At 38.4% G+C, this 24,916-nt stretch overlaps 1 pseudogene; it reads right to left on the minus strand.

Moving 5' to 3' along the window:
* Positions 1-929: 929 nt before the first annotated feature.
* On the minus strand, positions 930-1,546 carry LOC142460831 (protein LZIC pseudogene; annotated as a pseudogene).
* Between the last annotated feature and the right edge of the window lie 23,370 nt (positions 1,547-24,916).

The following is a 24,916-nucleotide window of genomic DNA, read 5'->3' on the forward strand; positions in this document are numbered from 1 at the left end:
GAATCTTGCATATCCTTGTGATTGTCCTTGAACCTAATGCTTTTATTATTCTAAGGTTAAGAAACTGTGACTGGTTAAGTAACATTTGCATAGATAAGAGTTTAGGAATGTTTAAGTTCTTTGTTGTTTGTTTTGTAACCAATTCCCTTGTGTAAGAAGAGTAGACCTCGGTCCATCAGATTGAAGTCCTCCCTATCCCATGCTTTGTACATATCTCTTTTCCTTTCATCCGCACGCCTCATTTTGAACCCAGCTTGCCTCATTTTGAACCCAGCTTGATGTGGGATAGCTGATCTAATCCCCCGCACCTCGGTCCTTGGCTCTGTGTGGGAAAGAATTCACGCTGAAGCCTGGTTTGTGATCTCAGTAAGTTTTATGAGAGTTAGAAGAAGTTTCAGGTTTACAGAGGCACCCGCAGGGCCACTCACCCCATGCAGCCTCCCTAGAAGCTGCTCAGAAAGTCTTGTTACAGCTCCCGGCTCCTGCCTTTTTCAATTATTCTGTGGGAGGCGTGGTGGACGACCCTGGTCGACCCCGTTGGCTGAATTGAATTTACCTGGCCTAGGTGGGCCAATCCAAGTGCAGCGCCCACCCAGGCGTACCTCCCCTTTCTGGCTGGAAGCCAGAACCTCTGAGCATGCTCTGTGTATCACTCCTTCATGGGCCAGTAACTCTGACCTCTGGGCATGCGGAATGGACTCCCCAGCCCCGAAGCTAAACTACCCAAGAAATCCTTCCATTCTAACAAGTGCAGGGTCACTCACAAAGATAGTCTTACACAAAACACAGTGATGAAGGGCATCAACAGAAGCCACCAGTACATTTGTATGTCACATCTTCATCAGTTATTATTGTTGTTCAAGAATCTCTTGATTCCTTTGCAAAGACTTAATGTCCTCAGAAGAAAAATGTCATTCCCAAGAATGTGATCAGTAACCCAAGATTCCACACCACATCAATTGTTTGCTTTTTCATCCTCAAATCTCGCCAAAGCAAGGACTTTGTCTCTGGAGCCAAGGTCTGTAGAGACGTCCTTTCTCAAGCTGGCTGAGGACAGCACCTGCCTTGGCTGACAAGAAGGCTTTGTCATTTGCAGTTGGCTTCTCTCCAAGTTTCCTGAGAGCTATTAGGATCTCCACTTTCGGGTGCATGTACAGGTGTCTTTCCAGCTCCCCCACCATCAGATCTCAATCCATCTCTGCTAACCTTGTCCGTAGCTGGCCTGGTTGTTTCTTTGCAAACAAGCTGATCACCTCTGGAGTTTTAAAGGCCTGGCAGATAGCTACTTGAATAGCCAGTGCGTTCCACTAAGTTCATCTATCAAAGTCATATTTCCAGACGTGATTTTCTCAGTGAATCATTCAATTCACTTAGCTGCTCCAGGGTTTCCTTTTTGATTTCTTCGCATTCCTCTGTATCAAGTTCCTCTCTGCATTCCTCTAGATCTTGTAACTGCTGCATTAGCCAATCCAACTGTTCTTCTAAGTTCTGCTTTAATTTGCTTGTCTCTATCTTTCCTCTGGAAGCCATTTTAATTTCTGAGGGCCCGAATTCTGTGGACACACGCAGGAGAAGCTGTTAGATCACTTCTTGCTGGCCCGAATCCTGCATCTGTCACATCCATCTCTGGTTCTGGAGTTAAGGGCCTTCTGTGTTTCTGCTGATCCTGGGAATTACCAATGGCCTTCCAGATTACCTGCCAACCCAGAGAAACCATCAGAGCCCACCAAGCTTGGATTCATTCAACTCTGCCAGCCACAGGCCTGATTTGCTGACATCTACCAACCTATGCTTTTCCTGCTTCCTGATCTGTCATTCCAGACAGCTATGTAGTTCAGGAAGAGCCAACAGCTTGACATCTGACCCATGGACTTGAACCAGATTGGACTTACCTGCTCCTATAAATATGTAAGCCATTTTCTGTGATAGAAATGTTTCTTTTTTACATATCTATGCAAGCCTCACTGATTTTATTTCCCTTGAGAATCCAGCCTAACATATATCACATTGACAGAGAGGCACCCAGAATTGACACTGGTTTTAGAAGAGAATGTGTTTATCATTGCTGATGTCAGATAGATCTTGACTGAAAGCAGTGAATACTAGAAAGATGTTTACTTCATTTTTGACTATGCAAACTAGGAGGGTCATAAAAATTATGGGTGCCACTGAGAAGAATGGGAATTCCAGGGCATTTAATTGGGCTCATGTGGAACCTGCAGAGAGACAAAGAGGCAATTGTTGAAGCAGAATAGGGGAGAACAGCATAGTTTAAAATCAGAAAAAAGTTTGTGATCAGCTTTGATCTTTCTCTGATACTTATTTAATCTGTCTGCTGAAAATCATCTGAGAAGGTGGGCTACATGCAGAGGAATAAACCGTGGTTTGCCATAGGATCACCAACCACCTGCAATGTGCAGACCCCATGACCTTGCTTGCTGAAAGCAGAGGGGACTTAAAACTCTTACTGACGAAGATCGAGGGCTACACCTATCAGTATGGCCTCCAATTCCACGAAAAGAAAAAAACAATAGATATCATCATGATTAATGGAGAAAAGATTGTAATGCCCTGGGCTTCCTTTTATTTGGCTCCAGTAAACACTCAGGGAAGCAGTAGTTAAAAAAATGAAATAGATATTACATTAGGCAAATCTGCTGCACACAACCTATTTAATTTTCCAAAGAACAAAGACATAACTTTGAGTGCTAAGGTGCAACTGACCTAAGCTATTGTATTTTCAACTGCTTCATACAACGGCATCATGACGGCTGAGCAATGGAAAAGGAAGACCGCGGAGGAATTGGTGCATTTGATTTCTGGTATTGGCGCAGACTATTGAGTGCACTAAGAACCACCCGATGAACAAGGAAATCGGGTGCGGGACGTAGTACACGCAGAATTCTCCTTAGAAGCAAGGATGATGAGATTTCCTGTAATGTACTTTGGACATGTCATCAGTGAAGACCAATGTAGGAAGAGGGCATCATGCGCGTTTAAACAGAGGCTCACCAAAACAGTGAAGACTCTCATGGAGGGGGATTGTAGAGGGGCTCTGACATAGAAACACTTTTGAGGATGTCACAGGCCCAGGTACTGTTCCATTTTGCTGTACGTGGGGCCATTATGCATCTGGGACAACTTGATGGCATATGACAAAAACGAATGTATGACTTCCAAAAGTCAAAGTTCTGCTCTCGCTGATGTTAAACATTTTTAGGGGGAAATTATGTGTGAAATCGTGTCTGTTGCACATCTCTCTGGAAGTATAAAATGGCCCTCACGAAATTCTCATTCTGACAAAAATTCCTCTCATTTACAAAGAGTTATTATTGCTCTTTTGTTTATTCCTTTTAAGTGGTCTGCCTTCTTTATTCACTTCTTATCTTTGAGGTTGAGGTTTGGAGCTAGCCAGCCTGCTGTATCCAATGGCTCTCATTGGAGTGGGGAAGGCACAAGGGCCAGCAAACCTCTCCCTTGGACTTACTTTTACAAAGACCAAGGTAAGTTTAGGATTTCCTAATGGGCAAAGTGTTTCAATTGCTAGAGGGATTTTCCTGTGGTATTTCATCAAAAATTTTGTGAAATGAATACATGAATATCACAAGCATAGTTCCATCTATTTTTTTATTTCTGTGAACAGAAAACAAACATTACTGTGTACACTTAAAATATGTTGTTGCCCAGATGGACGTTGAAAAAAGAGGAATGTAAATTTGGGATGTTCACATGGGCGGGGGGCGGGGGGCTGCCCAGCTGTCCACCTTGGAGAAAACCTGGATTATAAATGCCATTTTAATAAGCACTTCACTGAAGTTAACAAAGAATTAAGGATCAGTTCTATTGAACCAGTGCAAACCAGCTGAATCCCACCACTGTGTTCTGCTTTTCACTATGATCCCAGGACTTTGTTTCAGTAAAAAGTTTATGTAGCCCAATGACTTCCCTTTAACATATTTTTATAAAAATTGTTTCATGACGTTGCTTATAAATTCCACAATGTGTCAGCATTCTCACTGTTTCTGTTCTGTCTGTTCTCTTTCCATTGTTTGAGCTTCACTTCTCCCCCTTGCTTCTTATCTTGACTTTTGGGTTAAGGTTGACCATCTGGTTTCATACAGTCGATTGTTTAAGTCATTATTTCCAACTGATATTATTTGTCTTATCAACCAATATATTGTTTGGCTGAAAGGTGACCTGAAGAAATAGCTTCAAATTCAAATACAAAGGATGTCTTAGGGTGATAGAGTTGGGATTTCTTTCATCTCTATTGGTCCTATAAGTCTGGCCTGTTTTAGAAATGTAATCTTTGGTTTCTTTCATATTCTTAGTTTTCATTGCAATGGAGATGAGTGATTATAATTTAGATGGACACCCACAAACTTTTGGGTTCACCAAAAGAGGGCACAGAACATTAATTTTATGAAATATGATATGCCAATGGACTAAGTTGTCTCATGAAATCATAAATCTTTTAATCCAATAAACCATTACCATGATTGCTTAGTTATGTCCAAAAAGCCTCTGTAACTATGGCCCCTACGAGGTTTGTTTTATATATATGATAAATATATATGTGAAAAATATGTAACAAATATATGGCACACATAGACCTACTGATACTTATATATACATGCACTCACATATGCTTTCCTCACATACATGCATCCATATGAACACATACATACATTCTTTTTCTGTTGTTGCAAAGTAGTATATGCTGTAATTTTCCCAAAATTGTTCTTTGTGTGTGTGTACTTCTCAGTGTTTTTATTTACTTTGGTCAAGTTACATAGATTTCACCCATATTTGGTATTGCTTTTTCTTCATGAAAAATAGTTCAATAAAAAAATACAGAGAATACCAGAAAGATGATTACTTGTGTTTTTATCAACTTTGTAAAGGCAATTGACTACTGATTGTCATAAACAATGGATAGCCTTGAGAAGAATGGAAATCACAGAACACTTCATTGAGCTCATGGGAACCATTAACATGTGAACAGAACAAGGGAATACTGCAGGGTTTAAAATCAGGAAAGGTGTGCAATAGGGTTGTATTCTCTCACCATGCTTATTCATTCTGTGTGCTGAGCAGATCATCAGCGAAGTTATTTGAAGATTAAATGAAGAAGAAAGAGGATCAAGTTTGGAGGAAGACTTACTAACAAAATTATATGCAGATGACACAACCTTGTTTGCTAAAAGTGAGGAGGCCTTGATTAGGGATGATCCTTCAATATAGCTTCCAACTTATTATAAAACAAACAAACACACACAACTCTACCAATAGGAAATGGAACTCTATCAGTCTACCAACAATACATGGAAAAATGATTGACATTGTCAAGAATTTTATCTGGCTTGAATTCACAGCCAATGCCCATGGAACGGCAGTCAAGAGATCAAGCCACACACTGCATTGGGTCAATCTGCTGCACAAGACCTCTCTCAAGTTGGAAAATCAAGGCTGCACCTTTGAGGACTAAGGTGCGCCTGACCCAAATCATGGTGTTCTCAATCACTTCATATGCACATGAAAGTCGGACATTGACTAAGGAAGACTGGTGAAGAATCAATGCTTTTGAATTATTGTGCTGGCAAAGAATATTGAAAGCACCACGGACTTCCAAAACAATCCACAAATCTGTCCAGTGCAAAAGAAGTACAGCTAGCATGTTCTCCAGAACCAAGGATGTCAAGACTTTGTCTCATGTACTTTGGCCATGCTATCAGAAGAGACCTGGAAAAGGACATCATGCTTCTTAAAGTAGAAGGGCATCAGCAAAGAGGAAGACCTGGACAAGATGGACTGATTGACACAGTGACTGCTACACTTAGCTCAAGCATAAGAGCAATTGTGAGGACGAGGCAAGGCCGGGCAGTCTTTTGTTTGTGAGACATAGGGGGCTATGAGCTGGAACTGACTCAAAGGTACTTAAAAACAACATCCATCCAGGAAATTATTTCCCTCCTCTCTCCCCTCCCTACTCTGGTAATCATCAAATAATGATCTTTTTTTGTTTGTTTATTTGTTCTGGTTGCTTTATAAATGTGGAACCATAAATCATTTGTCCTTTGGTAATTGACTTATTTCACTCAGCATAATATCCACCAGATTCATTCAGGTAATAAGATGTTTTATGGACTCCTCATTATTCTTTCTCTTTGGGTCATATCACATTGTATGTATGTTCATCCATTCATCTGTTTCCATGTGAATGTTGGATGTTGAATAAGGAAACCTGTCGAAGGATCAATACATTTGAATTGTGGCGCTGAAGAAAAATATCGCCAATACCAGGGACTGCTAAAAGGACAAACCAATGTATTTTGCGCCCTGGAGGCAAGACTTCATGGTACGTTCTTTGGACATATTACCAGGAGAAACCCGTTCCTGGAGAAGGACATGTTTGGGAAAGTGGAGGGTAAAGTGGTGAAGAAGAGGAAGGTCCTCCCGGAGGCAGATTGGCACAGTGGCCACATCAATGAGCTCAGGAATAGGAACAAATGAAAGAACGTTGCAGGACGGTGCAGTATTTTATTCTGTTGTGCATAGGGTCGCTATAGGTCTGAGGGACTCACTGGCACACAGCAACAGCAACAGCAACAACAACAATAATTCATCTGTTGATAATGCCCTTAGTTGTTTCCATCGTTTATGTTATTGTGAATAATTCTTCAGTGAACATGGTGTACATAAGCCCATTATGTCACTGCTCTTTTTTAAAAACCGTTTTATTTGGGGCTCATACAACTCTTATCATAATCGATACATACATCAATTGTGTAAAGCACATTTGTGCATTCATTGCCCTCATCATTCTCAAAACATTTGCTTTCCACTTAAGCCCCTGGCATCAGCTCCCCACTCTCCCCTCCCTCCCCATTCTCCCCCCTCATGAACCCTTGATAATTTATATATTATAATTTTGTCATATCTTGCCCTGTCTGATGTCTCCCTTCACCCACTTTTCTGTTGTTCGTCCCCCAGGGAGGAGGTCACATGTAGATCCTTGTAATCGGTTTCCCCTTTCCAACCCACTCTCACTCTGCATTCCCAGTATTGTCACTCACACCCTGACCCTGAAGGGATCATCTGCCCTGGATTCCCTCCATTTCCAGTTCCTAATTGTACAGTATACAGCCTCTGGTCTAGCCAGATTTGTAAACTAGAATTGGGATCATGAGAGTGGGGAGAAGGAAGCATTTAGGAACTAGAGGAAAGTTATATGTTTCATTGTTGCTACATCGCACCCTGACTGGCTCTTCTCCTCCCTAGATTTTGGTTGTCTTTATGTTGAGTTACACCCCCTTACTCGAGTTGTGATTTTGATCTTCATCAGCAAGTACCTCCAGTCCTCTTAGCTTTCAGCAAGCAAGGTTGTGTCCCTTGCTTATGAACCTTCTTCCAATCCTCATGCAGTGTGACTCCCCATAAAGTCTACCTTCTGGGAGTGTTTGTTTAGCATGTAGATTAAATAAGCACCGTGAAAGGACACCTCTGTCACTGCTCTTTGATCACAAGAACATATGCCATGGGTGGGATTGCTGGTGAACACAGGATATCTATTTTTAGCTTTCTGAGGAAATGTAATACTGTTCTCCATAGTCGGTTCAGTGGTTCACCATTTTACAGCCTTACCAGCAGTACATATGAGTTTTGATCTCCTACAATCTTATTTGCACTTGTCATTTTCACCTTTCTCTGGTTTCATGACCACTTTTGCCGGGATGAGATGGTATCCTCTTGTGGTTTAGGTTTACATCCCTTCAATGGCTAACGAATGGGAACATCTTTCCATGTGCTCATTAGCCACCTGCATGTCTTTGGTGAAGAAATCTGTTCAAGCAATTGGCCCATTTTTTGTTTTGGGTTGTTTATATTTTTAGTTGTTGGATTATTGAACTTTCTATGTGTTTTATAGATTAGACCTTTATCAGATATGTTGTTGCCAATGTCCCCCTCCCCAGTCTATATGTTTTCTTTTTACTCTTTAGATAAAGTCTTTCAGTGAGCATTAATTATTAATTTTGAGGTGGTATCAGTCATCTAAACTACCTTCTGTTGTTCTTGGACTTATAGTTGCTTTTGCTAAGCTATTATGTTTATGATATAAAAACTATTGTCTAAAATCAACAAGAATAATTCAGAAATACTTAACAATTTTTATTCAATTTAAAAACTTTTGTCGAGTATCGAGTGTATAAGTGAGGTTCAACATAATTTGACAGATTCTTACTTCAGATATTTAAATATGTAATTCTTATGCAGGGTAGTAAGCGTAAACCTGGAAGAACATATGGTGTATTTGCAAAATGACTAATAGCTCTCTGTTCCTCTTGGATAAATTGCAGATAGGGAAGAGGAAAAGTGATAGAGAATAAGGCTAGAGCAGTTGTTTTCTTGAATAATCTTATTATGAAACTTTGATTTCATCATATGGATTTTATCCATATCTTATCACATAAGATATGGAGGGATATTAAACTTTTTTATGTGGAATTGTGGATATTAAGGTCTTTACATGGCATGGAAAAATGTTTTTTCCAGAAGAAAAACTTATGGGATAATTAACACAAATATAAAGCGATGTTTTTAATGCAGAAGAGTAATTGCTTTGGTAATATTTTTTTTAATGTTAGTTATATGATCTTAGTACTCACTTGTTCAGGATTCATGCCAAACTCCTTAGTAAGGGCTTGTGATGTAGTTCAGTTTATCTTTCCTAATTATTGCTTCTGGCAGTTAGCCTCTTAGCTACTATAATTCCTAAATAGACATAACTAAAGTGTCTTCTAAGGGTCATGGTCAGTGCCCATTATGAAATCTCTAAAGTAGAACAAAATTAATATAGTTTCCATTGAAGTTGTTTTCCTGAATATCTCTGGGGGAAAAAAAAGGTTTTTTTCTGTTAAGTTTTTTGGTCATTCCTATTCAAATTCCAAATGGATAGCTTTGATTACCCTCTGAAAACACTTTTCAATCACCATTCCCCCCCTTGCTGGCTCGCTATCTATTAAGAAACAGTGTCAGAAGGGACTTCAGAGGAATTCACTCTCTAGCTGCTGAGTAATTTGAGAAATCACAGCACCTCACAGGAAAGCAATTATCTCCTCTGAGGATTTTATAATCCCCAAACCAGGATTGAGTCTGGACAGGTAGAACTGCACTTGCAATTGGAAAATACGACTTTCTTTGCTTTTAATACTCTAGGTACTTGTAGTTGGTGGCAAGAAATTTTGCCTGGTCTGAAATATATATATATAATTTGCCACAAATTTTGTCTTGTGTAGCATATGATATTCAGCTGAATTTCCTTTTTCATTTCTGAGAGTTTTTTTAGGGCACATGAAAGTGAATGACTGATAAATTTGGCCTATATTGTAGATAATAAACTTTATGTGTCTTTGAACCACTGTTCTTTCCAGTACTTATATTCTTTGTGCAAATATTTCCCTAAATCCCAAGAGTCCATATGTTTGACCTTCTGTTTGGTCTCCTCCTTTCCTTTTTCTTACCATTTTCAGAAACAGTATTTTCAATATTTATTTTATTAATGTTTAAAATATTCTTAGGAAAAGCCTTGTTGTTGTGATTGTTAGAGATTGTGTTAATTAGACACTCCTGGATAAGTGTATGGGTGGAATCCAACTTTTCAATTGGGTCACAGTCTTATGGCACCTTCAGCTAGTATCTGACCCATGGACATCAGTTGGATTGAACTGGGCTGCTTTAGTGATATATATACTTCATATATATGTATATATATATTCATATATATATATATATGTCAATGGTTTTCTTTCATGAGAAAAGTCAGTCTAACACAATACTGAATGCCGACTGTACATCGAGGAAAGTTCTTCTAAATAACTGGCTGCTCACATCCGATTACAACTCAAACATACCCATAGGCGTGAGGTCAGCACAGGTACGGGGCAGTCTTCATTGTTCTGCTTGGCATAAGGTCACTGTGACTTGGAACTGACTGCTTGGCTCTTCACTAAGAACAACAAGAGTTTGGGTTTCCTTTTAACTTTGCTGTGGAGTTTGCTTTATGATACTTTAAAAAATGTTACGTGTTAAAATCATTCATTATTTTCCTCATTTGAGGGGATATATTTGTGTCTGTTTTCTACAGAGACCATAGCACTCACTTGGTTATTGACACATTATATTATACGTGACGATTAATTTATATGTCAACACTGTGCCTAATTTTTTTTTGTCAAACACTAATCTAAATAAAGGTATTTTGTATATGTGCTTAACCTCTACTCTAATTTAACTTTAACTAATTGAAATTACTCTGGGTAATATAAATTCACCTCTTACAGTCAGTCAAAGGCCTTTTGAACAATAACTGAGAATTTCTAGAGAGCAGGAATTCTGTCTCAAGACTGTAACGTAGGAATTTTGCCTGAGTTGCCAATTCTCTAGCCTGCCCTATGAATTTCATACTTTTCAGACCCTATAATTGTGGGAACTAATGTCTTAAAATATATTGTATATATTTGGTTCTATTTTCCTTGAGAACTTTGACTGATACATGTTTTAATATTTGATAGCCTAATATTTATTTTTCAGGATCCTTTGGATAGCTTTGCAGATATATAAAATACATATCAATATATTAGGTGTTTTCTAAAGCAAAAACCCATAAAGACAAAGAAAGCAGAAGAGGGGAATATTCCACAGAATTTTGGGAACCAGAAAGCAGGTATGCACTGGTAACTGATGTTACATAAGAAAGAACTATTGCTGCTAAGCTAGAAATGCAAAATGATGGAAAGCAACCTGATTTATGCACAAAGGCCCTCAAACACTCACAACTAAAGGAATAAAATATATCAGGAAGTGGAAGACAAAAAGATACCCATGGGAGAATTGACACTGACACAGAGACACTAATATTCTCTTCCAACGTGGATGAGAATTAGAGGCTCATTTTCAGAAAACAGAATGGTGTGCAGGATGGGGCAAAACAGAGAAAAGAAAGACTAAATTGAGATGAATTGATACCGTGGCTGCAACAGCAGGCTCAAGCGCAGCAAAAATTGTGAGGATGATGCACATCCAAACATTATCTTATTGTGTTGCACACTGGGGATTTTGAGTCAGACCTGACTCGCCTCACCTACAACAACCGCTCTCATGGGGAGAAGAGGGATTGAATCCAATTCTGATCAGCAAGTTCTGGAGATAATTTAAGATACAATTTAAGACAATTTAAAATCATAGTTATTTTTAGGTCCTTATCTAACTCTAGGAATAAAGGTAAGCTGTCAGATAATAATGATAAGCTCTTCAGAATCAACAAAAAACTTGAAAAATATACATGGGGTTAAGGTTATTTCAAAAGTTAGCAAGAGAACGATCATCTTCTTATGTGTAGCGATCAGTACTTCTGGGATACATTATTAACTCAGAATTGCCTTCCAATACCTAGATGCTTTTCACATGATGCACCAACATCTGAAAACACTGAGATAATTTGAATATGGTTTAGCACTTTCTGGTTTAATCTCAAATTCATTAAAAAACCCTGTGGTCTAATTGCCCACTAATACCTTTGGATAGATTGATAAGTTTTTGAGATGAATGAAAATGTTAAAATAATATACTTACTTATTTAAATGTATACCTCCCACTAACAGAAAATTTACTGAGCAGATTTTGTGTACAAATAACATGTACATGTATTATTTTATACTCAGTAAGAAGGCACATTCCAACATGCTTTAATAGATATGAATTGAACCCATAATGATCTCTGCTTGCCCAGAAAGTCTAGATTCATTTCTGATATATTACTTATAGTATTACTTCTCTTTTGCTTAAATTGCATTTTAACTCTTTCTGTTTCTTCATCAAGGTGTTCTGTCTTATGGTTAATTTGGCTATTTTTAATGATGATTCTCTTATATAGGGTGGCTCAATTGTGGGATATTATTGAAGTTCTATAAAGAATTTTGTCAGGGAGAAAGGCTACAAAATGCCTAGCCCAGGGCAACACAGAGGAATCTTTGACAGATAATGATAATAGCTTTGACTAAATTAGTAATTTGTAGCCAGCATGCTGGACACTACTCCTGTCTCTTGATAGCACTGATTATTTCAATCCAACTCACTACAATTATGCTTAAACATCAGAAACTGGACACCCTTTGATATAATGTTATAGATACAGAACTATGTGCTGTATGGTATAAAGACTGACTCAAAGTGTACTCATCAAAATCATTTCTGAGCACCAAGATACAAAGGTTCTGGTCTCAAAAACACTACTTACTTTTGGTTTTGAGATTCAGTGGATACTTTTGTAGATAGGAAATCAATCATTCAATGGATACTGTTATAATTAGGAAATCAAACTGATGACACAACTCTGCACACTAAAATATTTTTCCTTTGAGTGGGAAATATTTTCCTTAAGCTGTTTTGACCATATTTAAACAACACATTTGAATATAGAGTCTGCCACATCGCCGCTTTTGGAAATTGCTTGGGCTGGAAGAGTCAGGCACGTAGGTGGTGTAGAGATGTCCAGCCTGAAAACAACCCTGTGCCTGGACTTCTTTGGTCTTTTTCCCCCCTCAAATCTATTTATAGCATTTATTTATTTTCATCTCTATAATCATTTCACTAATGATTATAATTGTTTCAGAGATTTGTGTGATCGTGCCTATTTCACATGGGTTTCCCTTTACCTCAGTTGAGTTCCTTCATGTGCACGTGCATTTTGTTTATGTGAGAAATACTCTGTAGCTTCTTCGTGTGCCTTCTCTACAGGATTATATTATTTTAAAGATAGAGTTAGGTCTTGTTCTTTAGTGTGCCCCAATGCTCCTAATGCATTGTTAGTTATGTCTAGTAGGCATTCAACAAATAAACATCAAATAAGCAAAAGGTTGAAGTCCATATAGCTACCACATAACGTCCTAAAGTGACATGACATTAAAAATAGGAGGCATAATAGATAAATGTTAATGATCATACATTTTCTTGCAATATTAATAGGTCTTTAATCTTGTCATTATTAAGGGCTTTATGCCCTTTCTAAGGTGAATTAAGTCTGTTCTCTATCACAGGATTTAACTAAAACTTTAATTATTGATATAATTCAACCCTATTTTAACATAGCTCATTACTCAAGTCAAGGCTACTAATATATATCACATATTCATTTTTCATTGGAACTGTGCAAGGTTGTCTGGAGAGACAAATTGGAATCAAAAGACAAAAAGGCATAATCTTTGGGACTTTTAATGAATCCAGGTATACGTTAGCCCAGTGTTTACCGGCTAAAATATTATAATCACACAGTGGAGAAATCTAAAATGATATAGAAATATTTTAACCTAATGGAAGGTATACAGACAAAAACAGGTAGTTCAAATATTGTAGGGTTGTTTTCTCATTTGGTGACCTGTTCTGGTGACACAAAATGGAAGATAAACAACACTCAGCAAATTGGTTATGTATGAGGTTAGAAAATTAAATAAGAACTAGGTCGACGATATCTTATATGCATTCACTGAATAGACCCAAAATGATTTTAACCTGGAGAGAAGATGGACTAGGCTTTACTGTGGTAATAATTTTCAAATTCTATTTGCTTCACATCCCACGAGGCTCTTTTATGGGCAGGGAGATCCATTAGGTATTTCAGCAACTCACCAGCGCTCTTTCCCTCCATGGGAAGATGCCATGACACAGGCAACTTGGATCTCGTGCTTGTTGTTGCAAAGACCAATGAGTCCTTGGTTACCATAGTGATGCATAACTGAAATGACAAGATCAGATCAAAACATTTTACTGGCTCACTATGGATGAGACACTTCCGGTTTCCACTTGCATTTTCTGGGCTCGATCAAGACACATGGCCCACGTTGACTGCAGGAGCTAGAATGTCCAGAAAAAAAGTGAACTGGATATTAATGAGCACTCAGAATGTTTACCACAGTCAGATTTGCATTTTAGGTAAATGTATCTGGCTCAGTAATATTATCTACCTTTAATGATATCCAATAATTTATGAGGACTCTGGAAATGTATTGAAAATTATGAACCATATTTAATAATGGTAACTAGTATACTTAATACATACTTTTAAAATTGTTGTACAGTAATAAATAGTGAGTCTTGATAGCAGTTTTCACGTCTTTCTCATTTAGGTCTGTCTCATGTAACATATAGGCAGCTTTCTGAAGTTACTCAGTTTATTGTACTTTCAATCAGCTCATATGCATGAGAATGCTGGACAATTAATAATGAGCACTAATAAAGAATTGATGCTTTGGCATTATGACATTGGTGAAGAATATTAAATATTCATAGACTATCAGGAAAAGAAATGAATTTGTGCTGGAAGTACAGCCAGAATCCTCTGTAAAAGCCAGAGTGGGGATGCGGTGTCTCACTTAGTTCGGACATGCTCTCAGGAGGGACCAGTCCCGCGAAAAAGAATACCCTGCTAGCTAGTGGGTCAGAGAATACTCTTGACAAGATGGACGACACAGGGCTGCAACAAGGAACTCAAGCAAAGGGATGAGTGTGAGGACTGCGAAGGACTGGAAAGTGTTTCGTTCTGTTGTGCGCGGGGTCACTGTGAGTCAGAAAGGACTCACTGGCATCTCTTAATGACATTGCCAACAGCACATAGATCGGGCCAGCAGTAACACCGCAGTATGATTTGATAGGAAAGACAAATGGCTCTTGCCGATTGCACATTTTCTTATTTCTAATATTTGGATATTAGAAATATTTCAATAATATTTGAAATGCATTTCTTAATGCTGATTCCAGAGCTGTCTTTCATAAAGTAAAAATCTACTCGTGCACAAGCCTTGTCAAAAACTGTGTGATTGTAAGATGACCTTGCCCCTGGTAGGGGAGCTAGCGGATAGAGCATTAGAATCCTGAATGGAAAAAAAAAAAGGGTTGGGGTGCATGTGAAAGAAAACAAATGGTGGATGGTAAACTGAAAAAGAATTATGAATGAATAATAATATTGACGTATATTCAAGGAAAACCAATTATTCTCTTTGAATGAATTGATATTTTTGCCAATTTCCATTCAAAATTCAAGAGAAAACACAAAATACTTTGTACCAGGGTGAGAAAGCAGCATGAAACATAGCTGACCGTGAAGTATTCTCAGGGAGTAGTGGGGAAAATGTTTCAGAAACCTTGGTTGGTTCTGGGGTCAAATCGGCTGATACTTGCAGCTTGTGACAGTGTTTCTAAATCACATGGTCTCTATGGAATCACTTAAAGAAATTTCAGTTTCCGAACTGATCAAATAGGGATGAGACAAACTTATTCTACGGCTCGTTGGGAGATTAGAATTTAATCAGGTTGGCCCAAACTAGTACCCAGCACATAACAAATTTGTGTCCTCTCTGTAATCTTCCATAACTAGTACCATAATCTAGGCAGCATATAATAACAAATATGTATTGTCTCCCAGTTTTAGAGGTTAGAAGTTCAAATTGATATGTCAACTGGGCTGCGTTCTTTCCAAAGTTACAAGATTTGTTCTTGTTTCTCTTGAGACGTTCCTAAGCTGAGATGCGTCTTCATTGGCCATCCTTCTGTTTATCTCTGGTTTTCTTTTCCTCTTTTAGTAGGATACTTATTTTATTAGGACCCGATCCTGCTCCAGTTCGACTTCATGTTAACAACTGATGACAACATCAAAGGCCCTGTTTCCAAATAAGGTTGCGTTCGTGAGGTCTGAAGTTGGGAACTTCAGCATATCATTTATTGTTTTGTGCCTTTGAGTCTGTTCTGGCTCATAGCAATACTACGTTCAGCAGAACAAAACACTGCCTGGTCCTGCTCCAGCCTCACCATTGCTCTTACGTTTGATGCAATTGTTGCAGCCACCAAGTCAATCCATCTTGTTGAAGGTGTTCTTCTTTTGCCTTGCCCTGGAACTTGACCAAGCATGTTGTCCTTCTCCAAGACCGGTCTCTCTTGACAACTTGTCCAAAGCACGTGAGACAAAGTCTAGTCATCCTTCTCTCTAAGGAGCATTCTGGAGGTCCTTCCTCCAAGACAGACCTGTCTGTCCTTTTGGCAGACCATGGTGCTTTCAATGTTCCTCACCAGCACCACAATTCAAACGCACCGATTATTCTTTGGTCTTCCTAATTCAATGTCCAACTGTCACATGCATATGAGGCAATTGAAAATACTTGTGGCTTGTGTTAGGCACACCTTGGTCCTCAAAGTAACATCTTTGCTTTTCAATATTTTATAGAGGTCTTGTACATCTGATTGACCCAAGCAAGACAAAATCCTTGATAAGTTCAATATCATTTCTATTTACCATGATGTATTCCCTATTGGTCCACTTGTGAATAGTTTGGGTCTTCTTTACATTGAGTTGCAATCCATACTGAAGGCCTCAGTTTTTGATTTCATCAGTTCATGCTTCAAGTCCTCTTCATTTTCAGCAAGCAAGGTTGTGTCATCTGCATATCACAGGTTGTTGATAAGCCTTCTTCCAATTCTGATGCTGAATAATTCTGCATATAACCCTGCTTCTCTGATGATTTGGTCAGCATAGACTGAATAAGTTTGGTGAGAGGATGAAACCCTTGCACTTTACCTTCCTGATTTTTATACCATGTCATTCCTTGTTCTGTTGGCACAGCTCCCTATTGAGCCATGCGCAGGTTCCACATGAGCACAATGTGGTGTTCTGGAATTCCCATTCTTCTCAAGGCTCTCCATAATTTTTAATGATCCACACAGCCTTAGCATCGTCAATGAAACTCAAGTAAAGATCGTTCTAGTATTCTCTGCTTTCAGCCAGAATCCATCTGACATCAATGATATCCTTGCTCCACGTCCTCTTCGGAATCCAGCCTGACCCTCAAGCAGCTCCCTGTCCATGTACGGTTGTAACCACTGTTGGATGATCTTTAGTGAAACTTTACTTGCATGTGATAGCAATGATATGGTTCTGTAATATATGCATTCTACTGGGCCACCTTTCTTTGGCATGGGTACAAATATGGATCTCTTCCAGTCAGTTGGCCAAGCAGCTGTCGTCTAAATTTCCTGGCATAGACAAGTAAGTGCTTCTAGGGCTTCATCAGCTGGTTGAAACATTTCAACTGGTTTTCCATCAATTTCTGGAGCTTTGTTTTTGGCTTTCAGTGCAGCTTTGACTTCTTCCTTCAGTACCATCCATTCTTGCCCATATACTACCTCTTGAAATGGTCGAGTGTTAACTACTTCTTTTTGGTACAGTGATTCTGTGTATTCTTTCAATCTTCTTTTCATGATTCTTGCACCATTCAATATTTTGCCCATAGGATCTTTCCATATTGAAATTCAAGGCTTCCATTTTTTTCTTGAGTTCTTTCATTTTCTGATTTGCTTAGTGTTTTCCTCATTTTTAGTTTTCTAACTCTAGGTCTTTGTGCATTTCATTATAATATTTTAGTTTGCTTTTTAAGCTTCCCTTTGGAACTTTCTATTTAGTTCTTGGACTTCATAATTTCTTCCATGTGCCTTAGGTATTCTACGATTAAAAGCAAATGTAAGAGTCTCTTCTGATGCACATTTAGATCTTATCTTTCTTTTCTGTCCTTCTAATGACCTTTTGTTTTATTCATGAAGGAATGATGCTCTTGATGTTGTCCCATATCTCATCTGGTCTTCTGCCATTTGTCAATGCATCAAATTTGTTCTTTGATATATTCTAGAGATTCAGGTGGGATAAACTCGAGGTAGTGTTTTGGCTCTCCTAGATTACTTATAATTTCCTTCAGCTTCAATCTGAATTTACTTAGGAGTAATTGGTGCTCTATCCCCCAGGCAGCCCCTGCCCTGCCTTCACCTGGTGATATGGAGCTTTTCCACCCACTCTCCCCACAGATGTAGTCAATTGGATTTCTGTGTATTCCATCTGGAGAAGTCCTTGTGTAGAGATGTTGATTGTGTTGTTGAAAAAGATATTTTAAATGAGAAGGCTGTTGATCTCACAAAATTCTACAATGCGATCTCCAGGTTTGATTCTATTACCAAGGCAATATTTTCAAACCACTAGTCCTTCCTTTTTGTTTTCCACTTTTGATATCCAATTGTCAATAATTATAAAGATATCTTGATGGCATGTTTCATCAATTTCAGGTAGAAGAAAAGAGTAGCATTTTTAAACTTCATCACTATCTTTGGTGGTTAGTTGAATTGATTGAATTTCCTTGAAGGCTGATAAATATAATCCTATCACATATAACATTGTACTTCAAGATAGATCTTTAAATGTCTTTTTAGAGGATGAATGCAATGCCTGATCATTCTTATCATTGTTTCATTCCAAGCACAGTAAACCATATAATTTTCTTATTCAAAATGGCCCGTATCCATCCATTTAAACTCACTAATACCTATAGTGTCTGATTGCATGTTTCATTTTACTTTTCCACAACTTTCAATTTTCCTAGATTCATAATTTGTGCATTCCAACTTCTGATTATCAATTGATGTTTGCAGATTCTTTTTCTTGTTTTGAGTCAAGCCCTATCCACAATGGAAGGGCCTGAAGGCTTTACACTCTCAAGCTTTATTCCATCCAATTCATGAAGATTTACTCTACTTTGAGAAGGCAGCTCCTCAATGGTCATGTGCTGAGTGCTTTTTGCCCCGAGCGGCTCATCTTCTGGCACTAACTCCCAGGAAAACCCATTACACAGCTTTTGAAATACCCATTCCAGAGTGTCCCACTTCACAGCAGCACACGAACGACCTAGTATGGCAAACAGACAGACAAGTGAGAGACCATATATTTTAGGGAGGGATAATTCAATTCATAATAGAATCCTATGCATGTTATTATTATGAGTGTTTTATCTGCTGAATAGGAAATCTGAAAAGCATTATGTTTCAGTTTCAAATATATTGTAAACAAACGAAAACCATCCAACACCTGACAGGTTTCAAAATAGCTTTCAAAATTCATTATGGGTTATATGGTTTAAGCATTATTTATTATACCCATTCCTTTTATTACATATTTTACTCATATTCTTCTACTTCTGTGGTGTCTGTTAATTCAATATTTCTAAGACCTTGCTGAGACTCATGCTCTATTTCCAATACAATGAAGCCTGGAGAGAAAATCATTAACAACACTGACCAGAGTATGTGGAAGGGTAAAACATTAGCAGGAAAGACCAGTCAGTGGCTCCTTGGTTGGACAAGTAGAGAGGAGTTCCTTGGAATATTCATATATCAATAATATTTATTTTGTCACCATCACTATTGGTAAGGAACAAGAACAAACACAGTGTGCATGTAACTTACACAGTGTTACTCTGGAATGGAATGGCATTATTATCCTAGAGATGCTGTTATTCGATGGAGATTTAATGTTGTTGTAGAAGAAGGGGTATGATGCAAATAGGTACCCATTTCTGACTTTTCCTTGAGCAAGAAATGCTGTTCCTATAAAAGAAAGCTTAAAATCCCCCTGTAGGTGTCCAACCTTGAAAGGACACTGGTGTTTTGCAGAGCAAATAACCACCTAGGGAAGAGCATTGATCCTCCAGAAACACAACATGTGCTATTGAAGAGTAGGCACAAGAGACTTCTAAAGCTCACTCTGCCACCATTGCTTTCTAAAGCAATGGATAACCAAAGTCGGTGACTAGAATGAAGGACTCTGAAGAAGAACGTAGAGATTCTAACCCAATGCAGACCATCTGGGAGAGGATCTGGCGAGGACCCATAGATTAAACCCCACACTGGACACAATGAGGTTGGTTTCTAAGCCTGTCATTCCTGAACTAAATAAAAAATGATACTAGAAATACTTGTCCGGTATGTACATACAGAGGGTGGGGATGTGGAGTGGGAGAGAGAACATGGAAAGATTTATTTTTTATTTTGTTATGTTTTGGAAAGATTTAATGACACAGTATCTTTTTACATTAATTTTCATTTGGTTTGGTCTACTTGATCTACTTGGTTCATTTTGACTAGTTGGCCATATTATTAAAATCATGTAATAATAACATGTGATTGGGCAATAAAGATTTGATAATCCAATAGGTTCCTCCAGAAAAGAGAAAATTTGACTATTAAATATTCTTGGCTAAAACCAGACCTAAAATATACCATTTTATTAGTGGGGAAGAATCAGTAAACTGACTCCAGAATTCCCTGAAGTTAGCTCTGTAATTTCAACAAATGCCCAAGGTTAGGTCTCCATTAACAAGAGGGTGCCCCTGACCTGAGCTACATGTTTTATACTCATTGTAAAATGTAAAAGTTTTGACTTAAGTGAAATATTGCAAAAGATCAAATTTGAATTTGGGGGCAATAATTAAATTTTTTTCTGTGCACAAAGCATGGATAATGGTCAATGTATAAATAAGTAAATGAACCATCCAACCAACCAACTAAAAAACAAAACCCCTCATTGGCATCTAGCCAATCCAACTCATAGTGATTATAAAGAAAAAAATGAGCTTTCAGTGAGGCTTTCCTAGGCAGTAAATCTTTACAAGAGCAGAAAGCCTCACCTTTCTCCCATGGAGTGGCTGATGATTTGAACTACTGACCTTGCATTTATCACCATGGCAGAACCCACTATGCTACCAGGGCACTAGATTTAAAAAATTAAAAGCAGCAAAGTTTAAGATAATATTGTGCATGCAGTTATATATCACTTTAAGAAGTAGGAAAAACCACCATATAAATTATAGCATTGTGAGTGGCAAAATAAAAATATTTTGGAATGCTTTCTGTGATATTGGCAATTTATCACATATATTTCCAATGCAATGACTGTGATATATATTATTTATAAAGTAATTGCAAGCCTAGTTGCTGCCATTTCAGCAGAGCAACAACATTCTTTAAATTGACATAAATAAAATTGAAAAGAGCTTCAATGACCCAAGAAAAGTTATCTAGCTGGGTATCACTGTCAATAAAGCACAAATTATGTGAACATTTTTATTACCACCTTGTAATTAATTTTTCAAGATGAAGGGAAGGACAGTACATTTTTATGGAAATGGTACATATCTTCAATAAGCATTTATATTTTGCTACACAACTATCACCAGCACATTAGCACAGTATTCCGTCACATTAATAATGAAATTCAGTCAGGAGGACTTGAACATGAACAGAGGCCTGCGAATTTATAAAGACATTGTTTTCAGGGAACTACACCCAGGTACAGGAATGCTGGTGGTGAAGTGGTTTCGCCCTGGGCTGATAACCATCAGATTAGCAGCTATTAGGAAAACTCACAGATGATCACATGGCAGCCTCCGAAAACATTACAGATGCTGCCCTTTTGTCCCCAGTGCTGCTTCTCAGCCAAGCTGGTGGGCACATCACTCCCGTCATCAGCCTCTCAATCCTTCATTCTCTTCTCCTCTGCTTCAAAGACACATTGTTTTACTTGTTCGGTGGGCCAGGAGCTCCGTCACTCCATCTCCCAGTCCAGCGCTGCTCCTCTGCTTGGATCTATGGTCTCAGCACTACCCTCAGCTGCCTCTAGACCCAGGGGAATCAGCCATGTTTCACTCCTGGCTCTTTTCTTGGTGGCTCTCGGAGTCTCTCCCTGCTTCTGCTTCTGAAGTAGCTCACTTCATACCTAGAGGAGGCAAAACCGACCAGTCCCAACCTTTTGTCCAGGCCTCTACCCAGTCATTTGGTGGAAATTACAAAGACCAAAAACCAAAAGAAAGGCCAAACCAAGCCATTCAATTTCCCTGAAAGCTGAAGCAGTATACCTTTACAAAAGGGGCACAATTTCCATTCTACAAAATGGTATGGAAATCCAAAATTATACTGATGGCATTTTTAAAATACTAAATCCATGGCTATTTAAAGTTGTATGTATATGAGAGGAAACTCATGATAGCTAACACTTTGTTGAATGAGGAGAAAGCATTTTTTTTTTTAAAGAAGTGTTATTCTTGTTGTTAGTTGCCACTGACCCATAGTGACCCTGGGCAAGGCAGAATGAAACACTGCACATGGTCCTGAGCCGACCTTAAAATTGTTTACATGCCTGAGCCAGTTGTTGAAGCCACCTAATGGAGGGCCTTTCTCTGTTCTCCAGGGCCCACTGGTCTCTCCTGAAAAAAGAGTTTCCGTCCCCTGTCCTGCTATTTCTTACATGATTCTGCTACTTAACTATGTAGTTTGGTCAGCTAGGCTTTTATGATTATTTGACTATTTAGCTTAAACAATGATCATAAAATAAAATGGCTACTTTATGGTAGAATTAAATCACTTTAAAAATGCTTTGTTTAGCTTTAAATGTAATTCAAATGATATTTAGGAGACATTATTGTTCTTATTTACTCCTCACTGTTACATTCAGAACGTTTTAAAAGTTTATTTTAGAAGTAGTACCTTTAAAAATATTTTTAAATACTAAAAAAGTGACTTCAATTTACAGCTCCAAGGTATGTTGTTTCAGGTGTCATTACTGTACCTTTTCCCCATTTATTAAGTCAAACCATTTCAAGCTCCTTCCAGCTCGCAAATCAGTGAGGCATGGAAGCCCGACCAGGAGGGGAGAGTGTTCTGGGGAGAAGGGGGCAGACAGCAGGACTCCTCCGTGGTGTCGCTTATGGGGCACCCGTGCTCAACTGTACAACTGTGTTCTTTCAGAAATTGTGAGTGTGATCACGCCGGGCCTCTGGCTGTGGCTGCTTTAGTCTCCTGAGGCGAATGGAGGGCTGTCCCCGGCCAGGAGGTCCATCCGTGCCTCCAGTCCCTCTAATCTAGCTCTGACCGAGCTGTTGGGAAGCCCTGCTTACAGGAGGAATGGCCACTCCAGCACAAACCTGTCCTTATTCCTAAGCAGAGGCAGCGGCTCTTTTCCTTCAGGGGATGATGAGTCCCAGGTGGTGGCCCGAAGCACACATCCTCAGGGCTTCCTCGGAGGGAGCCCTCGCCCTTCATTCTGATCACATTTCTAAAAGCTGCTCCATTTCTTCAAGGGCGGTTGTAAAATCATTCACTTTGTTGTCAAATATGCTTTGCTGTTGGAGGAATCAGATCCTTTCTTCTTCTTTTGTCTTCAGCTTTACCTTTAAGGCCTGTAACTCTTCAATCTGCTTCTTGGCTGTTTCATTACAAAGCTTCAGCTCATCTTGCAGTGTTTCCAACAGCAACACAGAGTCTGTGTGATCCGGGCTGGATTCCTGCTGCGACCCCAGGGCCTCATTCCCTGGGATGATATGGGTTGTTATCTTGCAGTTACAACCCAGCATGGGTATTGCTAGTACATGCGGGTTGTTTCATTTCTCTGAGAATGAGCTAATCATGAATTTTAGGCCAATTCCATGAAAGCTCCCAATTAGGAACTCAATCCTTAATCAATACATAACCACATAAATAAATTAAATAAATCATAAATAATTAAGAGAGAGAAAAGGAAGGAAGAGAGGAAAGAATGTTTTTAATAAATGAGAGATAAGTTGATTATAAAGGGAGATATTGACAAAATAGAAGAAGAGCATCCAAAATTAACTTAGAATGCTGGACATGAGGCATTGGATCTGCTAAGGTCTGATGCTAAAACTCAATTCCGATTCAAATGTAATCTCTGCAACAGGAATGTAGCCTGTCATTTTTGTAACTCGTTACTGTATCCTGAGAAAATCATCTGGTAAACAACTTCAGAAAATAATGTAATTTTGCTTGCTACTTGGAAAACTAAGTTCAAAACAATTCTCAAAGGAGATGCCTACTCTCTAAATAAACATTCAGACTACAGATGTATGGCCTCCCTAGGAAGGTCTCTTGATTATTTGAAGATAGGTATACCTGGTTATTGAATACTTCATAAATTTTAAGAAAACAATTTCAGAAATGTGTGCTATCTCCTATCAATCAAACGTAATCCCTCCCCTCCAATTTTGTAACCATTCCTAAATGTCCTCCAATCACTGAAATTTTACTAAAGTTCCCAGATAAATGTATATATATAAACTCTGTAGATCATCTCATCTGTGTATCATTTCAGATTCCACTGGACCTAGTGAGTCACTATTTTCGAATTGCCTAGTCCTTTAGTAAAAGCTCTCTACTTTTAGTTTCAACTTTGGCTTGTCATTTTGCTCTATAACAGCAATAAGAGGAATCTATAGGTGCTGATATAGACATATAGATGCTGTTCTAAGAAAAGCTAACCAAGGTCATTGTAGCAGAAGGCAAACATTTACTGGTACTCAATAAAACAAGAAGGCAAAAGCCAATCATTGAGAAAGAAGGCAAGTCAATATATAGACTATATTTCCCTTTCAAAGATTTTTTTCAGAGCCACTTATGCAACAAACTGCAATAAACATGTTAATTTTCAAGATAATCTAAAGATATTGGTGCAATAAAAATACAAATATGGCCTCCAGGGTATAGCCATGAAATATTGATATTTTCAAGTTAGAATTTATCTGGATTTATGGTTAAAGTCGCCTTAGTCAATTTTATCCTTAAGGGGAAAAAACCCAATTTCAAGTAAAATGAATTTTTTCTTATTAAAAATATGTTTGGCATTTATTGGCCTTTGTTGATCAATATTTTTAAATTTTGTATGCTGAATGGATACAACTTCAAATGTCTTGGTTTGACATCATCAGCCAGTGTCTGACTTGTAATGACTTTCATTTTATTCAAATTTAACTCTTCAAAAGTAAATATGAGAAAGCCAATTTTTCCTACAGTGTTGGCATCTCAGAGCATGTTGGGAAAAAGTGCTGTCTTTTTAAGCTCCAGATCTTCATTCAGGGAAGTGTGATGCATTTGCTTTGAGAGACAAGCAGAACCCAGTCCCATGAAAGAAAGAGCACAGTGGATTCAGGTGCCTCCCTCGATCCATCCATCATCCATCCATCCATCCTCATTCACAGAGCTCTCTGGA

This window comes from Tenrec ecaudatus, chromosome 11, assembly GCF_050624435.1.
Source record: "Tenrec ecaudatus isolate mTenEca1 chromosome 11, mTenEca1.hap1, whole genome shotgun sequence".
Lineage (NCBI taxonomy): Eukaryota > Metazoa > Chordata > Mammalia > Afrosoricida > Tenrecidae > Tenrec > Tenrec ecaudatus.